At 40.3% G+C, this 16,482-nt stretch overlaps 1 protein-coding gene across 1 annotated transcript in view; it reads left to right on the top strand.

Annotated features, from left to right (window-relative positions):
* The window catches only part of PPM1H (protein phosphatase, Mg2+/Mn2+ dependent 1H), a 1,767,842-nt gene that overhangs the window by 635,467 nt on the left and 1,115,893 nt on the right, over positions 1–16,482 (top strand). The window lies entirely within an intron of this gene.

The raw sequence follows: 16,482 nt of genomic DNA, 5'->3' as shown, positions 1-16,482 counted from the left end.
TTTAATACTGCAGACGCTTCATAGGAGGGGGTTATGATATGTTCATTATATTTGGGCAACGTCATGGTGGGCAGTACTCCGTGCTATGTGTCTAAACAGAAAGATGCCTGAACCTGAGGCTTTTCTGCAACTCAGACACATTCATATCTGTATAGTTACTGAGGAAAAGGTTTCAGTGCAAAGGCAGCAGTCCCTGTGTACCAGGGTTTTAGTGTCCATCAAGCCTTCATGCCCTAGTAATTGCAGGGGATATCTGTATTTGTCAGAAACACCATCACCTCATGTCAAATTACCCACAAAAGTAACTCGGAGATGTTCATCATATTGATCATGGTACTTCTGGTGAGACTCCACATGAGAACAGTGGTATCTGAAGTCTCTTTGGGCCCAGCATCAGCACCACTTGTCTTTTGAGATCTCTCTGCCAAAGTTTGTCAGAAGAGAAGTTACTTGGTGGAGACAACAGATACCCCTAAATTCAGGTCTCCCCTTTTCCGTATCTGTTCCAAAGCTGTCAGTTACCACAGATGCCTCAGACTTTGCTTGCGGAGCAGTTTCAGGAGAGAGAAAAGTTCAAGGTTTGTAGCACACGAAGATTGGGTGCAAGCACATAAACCTAAAAGAGATGCTTGCCCTGATCAAGGCTCTCAACTCTAAACCATCTTTGGTCCCTGAGACCTCTTCAAGTTGTTACAGACAATACCACAGTCATGTGTTGCATCGGCAAGCTAGGTGAAACAGGTCATACCCCCTCTGCACACTAGCCATTTTAGCTTAGGATGTAGTTTCATAACACACACTCACTCTGCAGGCATCCTACATTCCGTCAGAACAAAACTGTGTGGCAGACAAGCTGAACAGGACAAGGACAGATCCTCATGAATGCAAACTGGATCAGAGAGTTTTCCAATATTTGATCCATCTGTGGGGAGTTCAAGTAGACCTCTTTGCCTCTTCTCTGAACAATCAGCTGGCAAGATTCTGCTTCAAGACTGCATACAAGAAAGCCTGGAAAAAAATGCTGCCTTTTCTTTGGAGAAGAATGTTCCTCTAAGTTTTTCTACCCTTTCCACTAGTATCCAAGGTACTTCTGAAGATTTAGAAGGAATCTCCCAAGATCATTGTGGTGACTCCCAACTGATTCAGACAACCATGGTTCTCCCTTCTTTTGAAAATGGCCAGGAGCAATTACCACAGGCTGCCTCAGAGACTGGAACTACTCACACAAGAACAGGGGTGTTTTGTCCACCCCAACACCAATCAACTTCAGTTGACTGCCTGGATGACAGGGTCTTAATTCCTTTTAGGCACCTGTTTACTGAGGACATGCAACAGGTACTAATGGAGGCAAGAAAGCCTGCTACTAAAAAATCATATATTAACAAATGGAAACGGTTTTATAGTTGGTGCCAACAAAATAATCAGCACCCACCCAGGGCTAGTTGTTCTCTAGTTTTACAATATTTGTGTGATTTACTATCCTGCAGCCTTTCTTACTCCTCTGTCAAGGTCCATTTATTGGCCATTTCAGTATGCCTACCCATGGATCCTCCTCTTGTAGGTTCATAGGTAAGTAGTAGGTTGGCTGCCCTTGTGGGCTATTTTAAGACTAGCCAGTTTCCCTTTTTGTGTGCTAATTAACCTATGCCATTTGGTTAGAGATTTGCCTTACTTATCCCATGGATGATATTTATATATTATCCCTAATGAGAATAACTAGCATCATGCAATAGATAATTTGAGGGGACCCCATGCTTGGGAGAAAGCATGTAGGAGCTGCCTCTTTCCATTAATAGTACTAAGTTGTGCTTGAAAATGGACTGGGATGAACTTTATTTTGTGTGGATGGGGAGTCTATTCCAGAGCAGCAGTATCTTCTGCGAGATATACCTGTCCCTCCAAACCATTCTGTTGATGTTGCAGAAGAGATTTTGATTCTTAGATCGAGTATCTCTAATGGCATTTGACTTGCTGATGTGCAGTAAATCCATCAGTATTTGGTCAGAGGATGTCTTGTATGCCAGACACAGGTCACCTCTTGGCAGTCTGTAGGATATTGAATATAGTAACATGGCTTTCAGTCGTTCAGTGTAGGACATGTTGTTTTTAGGCCTTGTAGCATTTAAGTAAGGTATCTCTGTGCATTGCATTCTAATGTCAAAATGTTTTTGAAAGGTGTTTTTTTTTTTTTGCATAAAATGCCTCCAAGAAAAAACTATTTATCTCCCCATTTTCTTTCCTGAACCTAAAAATGAAGGAGAAGGGATACTCCATACCTTGATGTCCACAGACAACTTGGTTACTATCTTGACCGAACTAAATCTTTCAGATTTTCAGATCAATTGTTCATTTCTTGTGATGTTAAGAAGAAGGGGCAACCTATGACAAAACAGACTAAGGCTTTTACATTTTGTTATATGCACCACAACAAAACTATTCCAGGCAGGGTCAAGACCCACTCTACCATGGCAGTGGCTTCATCTTTGGCTTTTGGAAAAGGTTTAGATTCTAGAAGTATTGTAGAAGCTGTATCTTGGTCCTCTGTAAATACTTTTACAAAGCATTATCAGATTGATTCCTTCTCTAGGTCTAGATCAGGCTTTGCAAGGAACTGTCTCCAGGGGATCCTGATCTATTCTCCTTCCACGTCCCAAATGTAGTAAGCTAGGGTGATCTACCCATTTAGCTCAGGATCATATGATGAAAATAGTTTGGTTGTGTAAGCAAAATTACCATAACAGTATATGTTTCAATGATCACTACTGCAGTAATTGCTCCCTCCATCCTCCTTGTTTTTGTGTGTGTTGAATATGCTATGGTGTGGTTATATATTTTTTTCCTCCTAGCATTGCCCTTTCAGGGTTCACTTTCCCTCTTTCTCTGTTGGCAGGAAAGCTTTGAAGGACTTGCCTCACAAACTTGTGTTTTATTCAGCTCAGCTTGAGCTGCCTGATAGTTTGGACACATGAAAGGTGCCCTGAAGCTTTGGAAGCTGACCAGCTGGGGTCTATGTTTGCTTATTGAAAAAAACATAGCAAACGGCTACAAATCGAACATTAAACAGTGAAAGTTTAACATTCCGAACATGCTCAACAGCAAAAAATAATTCACTGAATGGCCATAGTTGGCCAACAACCAGGAAGTACTGTGATGCAGAAGTTAAGTGAAGGGAAATGTTTCAAATTTTCTCTATTCCCTACTGTAGTGTGATGTTGGAGTTGGTATATATAGATAGGTGGGTATGGGTTTGCAACCTCCCCCCTTGGTTGGTTACATTCCCAATGTTGGCCAGCTGTGGCCATTATTTTTCATTGTTCAGCTTTTTCAGAACATTAAACTTTCTCTGTTTAATGTTCAATTAGTAGCCATTCGCTGTAATGTTTTTTCAATATGCGAACATAGACCCAACCGGCTGTTTTATCATTTGCAGAATATAATCCATATAGCTAAGGCTACTTCAGCAGTTATTCAAACATCTACTGTTAGATGTTTACTTTCACAGCTATAGTTTCCTGGAGATCTCAGTCACCATAATAAATACAACTATTACTTTACTACTAGCTGCAGATCACCATCAGTGTCCCCTAAAGATCATGGAAATTACTTTAACACCATAGAGGAGTTAATTATCAAAACAAATAGTTTCTTGCTAGGGGACTTCAGTTACCCAACTATTGACTGGTACACTTATAACTCTAAACATAGATATGCTTAATGTTTACTAGACTATCAATACCAGTGCACTAGAGCAAGTTGTAAAACTATCCACTAAAAACTCTGATAAATGAACCAAAAAATGTGCACAAACCATATAACTAAAACCAAATAAATAACGGTGATGGATATAGAACGTGTTCTCTATTTACTATTAAGCGCTTTTCATTTGTCTCAAATAGCAAACTTCATTAGACAAAAGCTCTAATAACCTTGACTTGTTCTTTTTCAGCTTAGGCACCCCCCCCCCCACCCGTATTCCCCCACAGATCTCATTCCTGGTTAAATTTGACCACATATTAGTTGCTGTCTCTGTCAGGTTTAATAGTAGTAGTTCCCCACCATAAAATTAAACCATCTTTGGAGAATTCTCCAAGGCAAACCTACTTAATCTTGTAGAAGATCTATGCAAATTTCTAAACAGTCCTGTGCAAATGGGTACACCCAGGGGGCTACCATATTCATCTCTAGTTTGTAGCAGCATCTAAACATCTTCATAGGAAAGTAGTAGTCCACAAAAACTGACAGGCTAAAAAAGAGCCATAAAGATGATAGAGTGGATTATGGAGGATAAGAAAGAAATTATGTATTGTTATTATTATGCAAGAAGCCCAGAATTTTCAAACAGAAGATATGCAAAAAAGATTGAGAGAAATTAGATGAAAGAAAAATACTTGTAAAGAAAAACTGTCAAAACCATCAAATGCAAATTTGGGTTCATTAATAACAATCGATTCATGAAAAACATTATATAGAACAAGAAACTTTGGGACATTTTGAAAAAGAAGAGACTTGAGGAAGAGCAAAAATATAGAGAACAAAATCTAGAGATTTTTGAACGGTATAAAAAGAAACATGGACATGGGAAAGAAAAATAGATCTAATAAAATGCACTATTTATGCCAAGGTGAAAGCCAAATTAATTAGTACAGAAAAGCAGCTCTAAAGATATTCAAAGAGAAATACAGGCAAAGACACCCAGATATGGAAAAGTTCACAATACAAAAAATAAGATTATAAAAGGGAACAGACAACAGATGATTAGTAAATCAGAAGTTAAAAAAGAAGGTGAAGTTATAGAATACCTGCGAAGTGAAGGATTTAGTGTCGAAAGTCTAACAAAGGTTATGTCACAGCATGATGGAACAATGAGTCCCCCAAGTAAGGAGAAACAAGAGGAGCAGGAGACATCTGAAAAAGAAATATGAACATGGGAAAGAAAATAAGATTTAATATTTTGAAATATATATGCAAACGAGAAAGCAAAACTAATCAATGCAAAAAAGCAACACCAAAGATATTTGAAGAAAGATGCAGGCAAAGGCATCTGGATATGGAATATTTTACAATACAAAAATAAGAAAACAAAGGGGAAAGCAGAAAAGGGGATTAGTGATAGAGAAGTTAAAGATATAGAAACTGAAGTTATGGATTACCTCCAATAACATCACAGCATGATAGAACAATGAGTCCCAAACTAAGGAGAAGCATCTGAGCAATTGCCATATAAAGGTACTTTGGAGCCTTCAGTATGAAACTGGTACAAAAGTTCAGTTGGAGCTGCAAAGCAAGGGAAGAAACAGAAAACTAGCAACTCTGACTCAGTCAGTGTTGTGGAGTGATAGGCCAGTGAGTTCCCATATGAAAGAGCAACAAATGATACAGGATGAAGCTGAAGAGAATGTCACAGGAAGATGTTCTGGAACTTCTGTAGAATGCCCACAGGAAATGGAGAAGAAAGAATGTGCCCTTACTTTGGAAGAAAATAATGTAAGGGAAGATTTGCTGTGAGGGAAAGGTTATTTTGGTTTTGCTTTCTTGTATTTTCTATTACTTTATTGCCTTCTTCTATTTTGCATATTATGATTTGTTTTCTTTACACTGTGTTTCATTTGTGTTCTGCTTTTAATTGCATATTTAAACTAGGAAAGAGACCACAGCTGTGTCTCTTGTGAATGACACACAAATTAAGTTTTTCTCTCCCACCCACCCACCCTAGTGCTGTCATCTTTTTAAACTCAACTGTCTTTCTAGTTGCCTATCCCTTATGTTAATTTGACCACACATCTCTTTCCCTCTCCCCGTTCAAGTCACTCCCTTTCAATTGTTTAAATTTATTGGCCATCCCACTGTATTCTATAGAACCAGAATACAAATTTCCCTCCCCCTTCCAATATATTGCTCTTTTAAAATTACTGTCTCTCCACTTAGATAGCTAAAGCTTAACGTATCCCCTTTTTCATATCTTAACTGCTTAGTGAACACTGCAGCTGTTAGGATCTTAACTTATTTTCCATCTTACCTTTAAAATCTGCAACATCTACTTCAAGACCACCAATTTTTGGAGAGCCCACATTCTGCCTCTCAGTAGTCATTTTGGGATTAGTGATTCGGTTTTGCTGCTGGTGAGAGAAGGAACACAGGGACATTATTTCTTGGAAACTGATGATCACCAGAAAGCCTAATACTGCTTCATAGGTGCCAGCTTGAAATTTGTGTTTATATTTTGCACCTGTTGAAAGAAGGAGCAGAGTGGATTGATTCCTCACTGTTTCTAGTTGGGCAGTGAGTGTCTGTTTGACGTTCCTGATTGGTCTGCTCATAGGTTCATAGGTTGGTACTAGGCTATCGGCCCTAGGGCCCATACAAGCCTAGCCGTAACAATTCCCTGGCTATTTCTTCCCACACTATTTACTTCCCTGGACCCCTGTCTAGTAGGGCGACTGACGTGATCCCAGGGGTGAATTTCCTTTCTCCCATCCAATCATCAAGGTTCCTTTTGAAGAGGGCCAAAGAGGTGCTCTGCTTGACATGTATGGGCAGTCTATTCCAGAGTCTGGGGAGTCTCTGGGTCAGGAACCTATCCCTCCAGCATGTTTTGTTTATTGTGATGACAAGATTTAGATCTCTGGAGTGTGTGGCTCTGAGGGATTGGGATTTCTTTAAGTGTAGCATGTCCAACAGCTCCGGGTTTGACATGGCCTTGTATGTTAAGCAGAGATTGCCTCGGAGTAGACGATATGCGACAGAGTATCGCTGGAGTTTTTTAAGGCAGTCAGCATAGGGCATCTGCTTTAGACCTGTGATTCTTTTAGTGAGGTATTTCTGCGGCCTTTCCAGTTGTTGCAGATGTCTTGAGAGGTACATACCAAATGGGGCATTGTATTCTATAATGGGTCTAATGAGGGATGAGTACAGTGAGATAATGACCTCCTTTTTTCTGGATGAAAAGCCCTTAGTGATGAGGTGTGCCACATAGAAGGATTTCCTGACTGTTGTGGCGATGTGGTTATTGAAGGTGAGACCACTGTCCACCTGTGTCCCTAAGTCTCTTATGACACTTTCGGTGTTTAGTGTACTGCCACCTGTGTGATAATTCACGGGTACATGTTTTTTCCCAAAGGGGATAACTATACATTTCTTGGCATTGAGCTTGAGCCCATGGCTCTGGCACCAAGCATCTGTTTCTGTAAGGCCCTTTTGTAGAGTATCCACATCATTTGGGGATTCAATAATGGCTCCCAGTTTGCAGTCATCTGCGAACTTTGTTAGCCAGATTCCCTTAGTGTTGGCCTGTACTTCAGAGAAGTAGATGCCAAACAAGACAAGACCCAGGACTGAACCCTGAAGTACTCCACTTGTCACTTGTCTGGAGCTGGATTTGGAGTCAGCTACTTTTACAAAGTGGGTTCTGTCAGTAAGCCAGTTGGTAACTCATCGAGTGATGTAGGGATTAATGCCCAGCTTAGTAAGTTTATCTATGATTCCAGAGTGGGGGATGGTGTCAAAGGCCTTGGCAAGGTCCAGATAGGCTGTGTGGACTGCCTTACCCTTGTCCACAGCTCTGGAGACTGATTCGAAAAAGTCAATAAGGTTCAGGAGACAAGATCGGCCCTTTACAAACCCAAACTGGGTGGGGTCCAGTGTTTTAAGGTTGCCAATGTCTTTGTTTATAAGTTCCATGATAATACGTTCCATGATAATACGTTCCATGGCCTTGCAGATCAGACTTGTCAGACTGATGGGGCGGTAGTTCCCGGGGATCCAAGGTGGATCCCCCCTTGTGGAATGGGATCACCGTAGCTGTGTGCCACTCAGTGGGCACGAAGCCTGAGGTGAGGGTATGATTAAACATGACACTTAGGGCTGCAACAAGCCTTCAGACCCTTACATCATCTGGGACAAGACTGTGGATCACCAAACAAGCTGTGGCTGCTTCTTATCTTGGTATTGGTGCTAATATGTTGCTTCTGGTGAGAGAAGAAGCAAAGGAGTATTGTGTCACAGCATAGAGAAGCTATGGTGAGACCAGCACTAGTAGTAGCCATTCACGCGGCTTCCCTCTTTCCATCATTCTTGACAAGCTAATTCTTCATTTTCAGTAAGTACTGCTTAATTTGTTTCCAACTTCAGAATATCTGCCCAATCACTTTATTCATAAATCATCAGGTCTACTTATTAGTTTCCCCTCAAGCATTTGGTAGTGCCCTGTAAAGACACAGACACCTTGTGTGACATTTTTCCTGTAAAAGCACAATTGAAATTTCACCAATACCTAGTTGCACACAGGACAACTAGTTTGCAGTGAAAAGCATTGTCCCCAGAGTTGCAAACCATATACTTGTGACATTGCTTTATACTCTCACTCCAACTGTTTAATCAATAAAAAAGGATCTGTTGCCATGGATATGAATTTTTCTCTGTCTCCCTTACCAATTTGGTAGATATGGGCATCCTGAGGCAATGTAGAAATTGCTTCATGTTTACTGACAACCAGTTAATTCTTAAACTGATATTGTATGCGAGAGATGTGTTTGCACAATGTCACTGAAGGCAAAGCTCTCACGTGAAAGTACTCTTGATGTCAGTAAAGGTTAACAGTAGTACACATGCTGCACCACTCACACAGAATTTAAAGCAGACATATAGACCAACATATGCTGAGGTGCTTAAATGTAACCTTCCTAAACCCCAAAGACCTCCTAGACAAAGTACACATAATAAATACCCTCAGCAGAACTCTTTAAAAACAACACCCATGACAGCACATACAGCCACATGTCATGGAGCCTCTACTTCTAAGCCCGTAAGGCAAACCACCACACAATCCAACATTCTTGTCACTGGAGACTCCATTGTGAGATACGCTGATGTCCCTCTCACCAGGCTGAGTAAGGAAAAAGTCACAGTCAGTTAGTTGATTATCAGGGGCTATGATCTACCACATTACACACAGACTAAGGTCATTGGACCACAAGTACCAGTATGACTCAGTCATAGTCCATGTGGGTATAAATGACCTGAGATGTACCTCCCTAGACTATATGAAGAGAGACATCATGGAGCTCTTGGAATATGTGTCCCATCCTGGTATGAGCCTAGCACTGGGCAGCATTTTAACTTCTCCAAGGATGATGCTACAATATGAACAAAAGATGACTTTAATAATTGGCATAGTTTCTGGTGTCATTCTAAGGGGGTATAATATTTGTCAGTATGGAAGGAGATGGTCAACAGACCTTGTTGCTTTGCCATGGATGGTCTGCACCTCTCCGGTGTAAGCTTTTGCATATTCACTAAAACATTCTCTTTCCCCATAGTGCCTTTTTTAGGTAATGCTAAACTGAAAGAACTTCCATCATAGCAAACCAAAACAAAGAAAATCTAAAGGTATTACTGTTCAATGCTAGGAGTCCGAACAAAAACCTCCACTTTCTAGAAGCTGCCTTCACCCTAGAGAATGCTGCCATCTGTGTGGTCACTGAGATATGCTGTAAAGATGCAGAGAGCACACCAACAGTGCAAGGTTATAATATATTTTACACATTTAGACCAGCTACTACACAGACAGGGACTAAAGGTGGAAGTGTCTGTATTTACATCAAAAGTAAATATACCTCAAGGTTGGAGAAAACAGGACAATGCACTTGAGCGTCTCTATGTTCAAATCACCATAGGCAAAGTCCAGTACCACTTCCTTGCCAGCTGTAGGTCCCTGTCTGTGACTCAGGAAACCCATACCCCTTATTTAAATTTATTGGAAATACTCACCATCCAACCCAATACCATATTTATGGGTGACTTTAATTACCCCAATATTAGTTGGGAATCCTGTACAACATCAAATGTACAGCCACAGAGATTCCTGGATTTTGTAAACAGCAACTCCCTAGACCAGATTGTCAGTACACCAACCAGGGGTGCAGCCGTACTGGATCTAGTCCTAACTAATATGGGAGACTGCTGCACATCCTCAAGTAGAATGTCTTCCCTGGTAAGGTCAGGCCACAAAATGGTTTCCTTTGAAGTAAAAATAAAACTTGGACCCCCAGCTAACCCTGGAATATTCAGGAACAACTCTAAGGCTAACTTCCTGCTATTAAGTGATAACCTGACAAAATTTCAAGCTCCCATAAACCATGAGAACACTGCTGCCTATGCAGAACTATTGTACTGAAATCCTATACAAGCATGTTACTAGCTGCATAGAGGCAGCAAAACCCACCAGGAAGAAGTACAGAACTAACTCAGAAAAACAATCCACCTTGGTGGATTCACAAAATCAGTAGGTTGTATAACAGAAGGAAGAAAATTGTGGCAAAAATTAGGAGGTGCTGCACCCAACAGGATAAAAAGCACTCTCATCAAAGTAAACAAACAACTCAGAGGACAAATAAAGTCTACCAAAGCCAAATCTGAGGTAAATTTGGTCTCCAAGGACAACCACAAGCCATTCTTTAGCTGTTTCTGCAACCTCAAAGGCAGTACACTATTGTGGGCAGCACTCATTGTAAATAGAGCCACCTATACTGAGCCAGAAGATATAGCAAACCTGACAAATTCAGTTCCAACTTTACCCCTCTCTCCCCTTAACCTCCCCTTAGGAAATACCATCAAATATAACTCTCCCTGCTATTACTAGGGAAAAGGTCCTTTATGCTGTCTCTAAGGCCAAGAACACTGCATCAATGGGCCCAGACAGTATCGCAGGATGCCTTCTAAATAGCTTGAAACATGACCTATCATGCCATCTGCAATTGATATTTAACTGTAGCCTCCAAACAGGCTTTGTGCCTCACGAAGAGCAGCAACAGTCATCCCTCTGCACAAAGGTGGGTCATCTACAGACACTGGACACTACAATCCCACAAGTCTCACTAGTCTCATATGCAAAGCCACGGAAAGAATTTTCATGGAAGTGATTAATAATGAAATAGTAAACCTCCAGAAACTGGACCGAACCCAGTTTTGTTTTGTCAAGGACAGGTCATGCCTACTCAGCCTGGTGGACTTCTTTGAGAAGGTCACCAAAGCAATGGATGAGGGCAGAATGGTTCACACTACTTACCTTGACCTGACCAAGGCATTTGTCACAACACTCCACTCAAGAAGTTAGGTACAAACCCTCATGTCACTCTGTGGATAGCCAACTGGCTCACAGGCTGGACCCAAGAAGTTAGAATTGGGGAGTCCACCTCTACAAAGAAGCCAGTCACAAGTGGAGTCCCTCAAGGATCGGTCCTGGGACTGCTCCTTTTTTGTCATTTACTTCTCTGAAGTCAAGGCCAATATCAATGTCTTCTAGTTCACTAAATTTGCAGATGATTGCAAATTAATAGCTGTCATTGAATCCCACACTGACACAAATGTTCTCCAGGAGTGGCTGACACAGACAAACAACTGGTGTCAGAGCCATGGACTAAAACTAAATTCCAGGAAGTGCATAATAGTATCCTTTGGGAAGTCATCCACCCCTGGTAACAATCATATTGACAACACACCCCTTAGAGCTGACCCAATAGTCAGTTACTTAGGGACACATACACACAGACAGTAATGTAGCCTTTGACCATCACATGTGTACAGCAGTGAGGAAATCATTCTATGTTGCGCAACTTATGAACAAAGGTGTGGCATCTAGGTCTAAGGAAGTTATTGTTCCACTGTATTCAGAATTCATCAGACCTATCATTGAGTACAGTGCCCCCTTTGATATGAACCTAACCAGGCATATCCAACAATTGGAGCATCCATAGAGGTTCCTCAGTAAAAGAATACAGGGTGGATGTAACATGTCCTATGCAGTCCACCTCAAGGCCCTATCCCTGTAGTCTATCATCTACAGGCTGTTGAGGAGAGATCTATGCCTAGCATACAGGTCATTATCAGAAACACTTATCTTTGCCTGTGATATAAATAGAACCTGCTGGAAAGACAGGTATGTATCCCAGAGACTACCCCATCTCTAGAACAGGCTCCCCATGCATGTGAAGCAGAGTTCCTCCCTAACTCAATTCAAGTGTAACTTGGACAGTTGGTTGGGGAACAGGAAATTCACCCCTGATTTGGCACCTATGTCTCTAATGGACACAAACGGCCTATAAATGGTTCATCTCCCAGGCCCCTGCTTGTAAATGCTAATTCTTCCAAGCCCTTGCTTGCACTTGTCAAGGGTACCAGAACTTGCCAGAGATTTGGGATGCATAACTAGGCTTAAAAAGGCCCTTGTGGTTTTTAGCCTAGTAACACCTATGAACCTGTATTAAAATCAGTGAAAGAAATAGATTACAGAAAGTTGATAAAAATGGTAGAAGTTTGATAAAGCAAATGAACACGGTAATGAAGACCGTTTATAGAAATGCATGTGGTATAACAGAATTAAATAGGATATATTACTGTGCAGCTAAATTAATACCAGATATAGTCTTACCACAAAAACACTAGACAGTAAGGGAAAGGAAGGGGATAAATCAAATGTCATTATGAAAGTATCGAATAGAGAAAACTATAAAGCAACTAAGACAACAAGTATTGCTGTTAGAAGAATACAGAAGAGGGAACCAATAAAAAAAAAACTATTCAGAAAGGTAGACATGATAAAAGCAACGCACAATATCAGAACAGACCAGGATGTTTTGTATACTGTTGCAAATAATAAACAAGATATCAGCACAGGCAGAATTGATATGCAGATAAATGTAAAGGAAAAGTACAAAATAAGCAATTTACTGATGACTAAAAAAAGTTTTTTTTAGAGAATTGGGAAACAAGGCAAAAAGAATAGAAACACACAAAAAGAAGAAATAGACAAGTTTTGGAAAAGTATCTGAAAATCCTATGGAACATAACAAAGATGTTGACTGCACAGTAGTAGTAGTAAAAGAAAGAATAAGAAGTTCAGATGTACATAATATGAAATGGGATGAAGTAATTGCCAGTGAAATTGAAACAAAATTAAGAAAAGCACCTAAATAGAAAACCCCAAGCCCAGATATAGTTCCTAACTTTTGTCTAAAAGTATTAACATCTTTACATGAAGATTTATCCCTGAGTAAGAACTATTTATATGTGCACCAAGAACAGTCACCAACCTGGTTAACAACAGGAAAAATGATACTCTCCTGAAGAGTGAAACTGTAAGGTATCCTAAAAGCCGTAGACCAGTAACTTGCCTTCCAATGATGTATAAATGATTTGCTATCGAAGTGCGAAACTGGAATGGTCGAATGCATCTTTTCCGTAATGCCGTTCTGAAAATGTTCAAATGCACATTAATGAATGGTAGTGTACATTCGCTAATGTGCATTTGACATTCTGATAACAGATTGCACTACAATGGACATTGGGAAATTTACCCTTTTCCTTACTGTAGTGTGATCTCGGAGTTGGAATATATAATTTCCAGGGGGTGTGGGGGTGCAGCCCCCTACATTGGAGGTGCAGGGAGGCTTGACCCCCTGCAAAACTGTAAAAACTTGTGCTGTAGACATGCAATTCATATGCCAGCTTCAGCACAACTTCCTGAGGGTCTGACGTCACCTCCTAACATTCTGAATTTGTTGGACTGCAGAAGTCGAGATGATGATGTTTGACATTATATAAAAGTGACATTGCTAAATTCGAAATATCAGGTCGATCAAGTGAATAGATTTTTTTTTTGTTAAATAAAGTCATTATGGAGAGTTGTAAAAAGGGGAAGTATCTAAGTATGGCATGGATACACTACAAAAAAAGCATTTGATAGCATTCCACATTGATGGATAAAAGAGTGCTTACAAATGTATGATATACGACCTACATTGATGGATTACATTACAGTACCCGTGAAACAGTGGCAAACCACTTTGATGCTAAGCCATGATAAAGGAAATTATTATCCCAGGGATAAACATTCAAAGGAGGATATTTCAGGGTGACTCTGTCACCGCTGCTCTTTTGTTTTGCTCTTAACCCATTAAACTGTATACTAAGCAGATTAGGTCATGGTTACAGTTTGGCTCTCAGAAAGCAACAAAGTGTGAAGACTCCTGATCTTTTTGTGGATGATTTAAAACTGTATAGATCATCAGATGAGGAACTGAGAGCAAAACTGCAAGTGGTTAAAACTTTCTCAGATGATATTAGAATGTAATTTGGTTTTGATAAATGTGCAAAAAGAACCTATAAAGCAGGAAAGCTGCAGCACCAAGAAAATGTCAGTCTGGGACAGGAATGTGATAAAAGGAACTTCAGCAGTAGGGAGTATATAAATATTTGGAAATTGATGGAGGATCAACAATAAAAGATGAACAATTTGCTAATAAAATGTTGTAAAGAATGTTTTAGAAGGCTAACTTTAATATTGAAAATAGCCCTGACATCTACAAGCAAAGTCCAAGCTATAAACCAATTTGCTCTTCCTGTTTTAGTTTGCAGTTTTGGGGTGACTGGCTAGCCCCCAAAAGGTGATGAATCAGTTGGAAAGGAAAACAAAAAAAAATGCTGAATGCTTATCAAATAACTTATAAAAAACAGTGCATACCAACATTATATATTCCCTGTTCTAAAAGACATACAGGCCTCCTTGAAACTAATTATGTATATAGATCTGCAGTCTTAGGACTGCATACATATCTGCTGACTTCACAAGATCCAAACATAGTGAGAGTTTTAAAACGACTGTCGACCAGTCACAAGTAGAGTCCCACAGGGCTCGGTCCTGGGCCCTCTCCTGTTCGACATCTACTTCTCAGAAGTCCAGGCCAACACAGAAGGACTCTGGCTGACCAAGTTCCCTGATGACTGCAAGCTACGAGTCATTATCAACTCCCCAAGTGATGCAGACATCCTACAAAAGGGCCTCTCTCAGACCAATGATTGGTGTTGGAACCATGGCCTAAAGCTTAACGCCAAAAAATGCGTTATCATCCCCTTTGGAAAAAACTCAGTTTCCACAAATTACCACATTGATGGGAGCCCACTGAACACTGAAGGGCCATAAGAGATCTGGGCACCCAGTTCTACAGCCACCTCACCTTTGACCACCACATTGCCACTGTGGTCATAAAGTCCTTCTACATGGGACATCTTATAATATACTCTGGAATAAGCTTCCCATTCATGTCAAGCAGAGCACCTCACTGGCCATCTTCAAGAGAAATCTTGAGTGGATGGGTAACAGAAAGTTGACTCCAGGGATCACTCCAGTTGCCCTACTGGATAGGGGCACTGTGAGCTAACATCGGGTGGCACGGTGCCTGGGCAATTTTTTTTTTTCTTTTGGGCTAGGCTTGTAAAGGCTCCAGGGCCATTAGCCTAGTACACACCTATGAACCTATGAGGAGAAGAAGTCTAAGATAACTTCCCTGCTTAGTTTAGCAGAGGCATATCTGTGTCAGGCAGAAATGGAAATAAAAACAGAAGTAGGCAAAAATCAGGTAGCAACTGAATGTGCCAAAAAAAAAAAAAAGAAAGAATATAAGGTGAAAGATCAGATGAGAAGGCAAGAAATGTGGAAAATGCTTAAATATAGTTGCAAGTACAGAAAACTCCTGGAACAACCTCATGTCGATCAGGATCTAACATATGAATGGTTAAGGAGAGGTGAAGTTATCCCAAAAGACAAAAGGTTAAAATTAAAAAGACTCTGATGATGCCCAGTGAAGTTAATGGGTGAAAGTGCCAAGTCATTTCTTGTCATTACTTAACACTTCAATAAACGGTCAAACGGTCTTGGGACTTGTCGGTTTATTTTGGTTATTGGTTTATCTGCTGAATTTTTGTGGAAAAGGTTACAATTGGCTGCCTAGGATAGTGGACTACATACCTGTTGGCTTACAAAGTCCATTGAATATGTCAGAGAAACAGGCAAACAATCACACATCTTGTTGCTGGGTGCATGATACACTAATGGCAGTAGGTCTGTATACTGAAAGGCATAATAATGCAGAAAGACTGTTGCATTGGGGATTGTGCAAACATTATAATATTGACATAGCTGAGAAGCATTGGAAACATGAGCCATACTTTATAGAAAATGATGAAGTTTATAACACATGGGCTCACCCATTACCAACAGTTCAAAAAAGATGTACGAGAAAACCAGATATAGTAGTCCATGAAAAGAAGGCGGACGTGGCATTGATCACTGAAATTTCTACACCCAGTGATTACAGTGTCTTATGTACAGAGAGACACAAAGTCATAAAATGCCAGGATTTGTAAGCCGAACTGAGGTCATTTTGTAAGAAGGATACTCAGACAGTTCCAATAGTAGTAGGAGCAATGGGTCTCATAAAAAAAGAATTTACAGTTGTATTTAGATACATTACTGATATATGTAACCCTGTATGAATTGTAGGAGTCAATTCTGGACACATTGCAGGAGCTGTGAAAAAAACGAAGCAATAGTAATTTCATGAACTTTAATCTTACTTTGACTTAGGAATGGGTTCCATTCCCATCATGGTGTTAGAAAACCAAAAAGATTTGGAGAAATTAAACTGAAAG

This window comes from Protopterus annectens, chromosome 11.part0, assembly GCF_019279795.1.
Source record: "Protopterus annectens isolate FY-2018-M chromosome 11.part0, PAN1.0, whole genome shotgun sequence".
In the NCBI taxonomy this organism is placed as follows: domain Eukaryota; kingdom Metazoa; phylum Chordata; order Ceratodontiformes; family Protopteridae; genus Protopterus; species Protopterus annectens.
The sequence above is the reverse complement of the archived record's forward strand: the minus strand, read 5'-3'. Positions and strand labels throughout refer to the sequence as shown.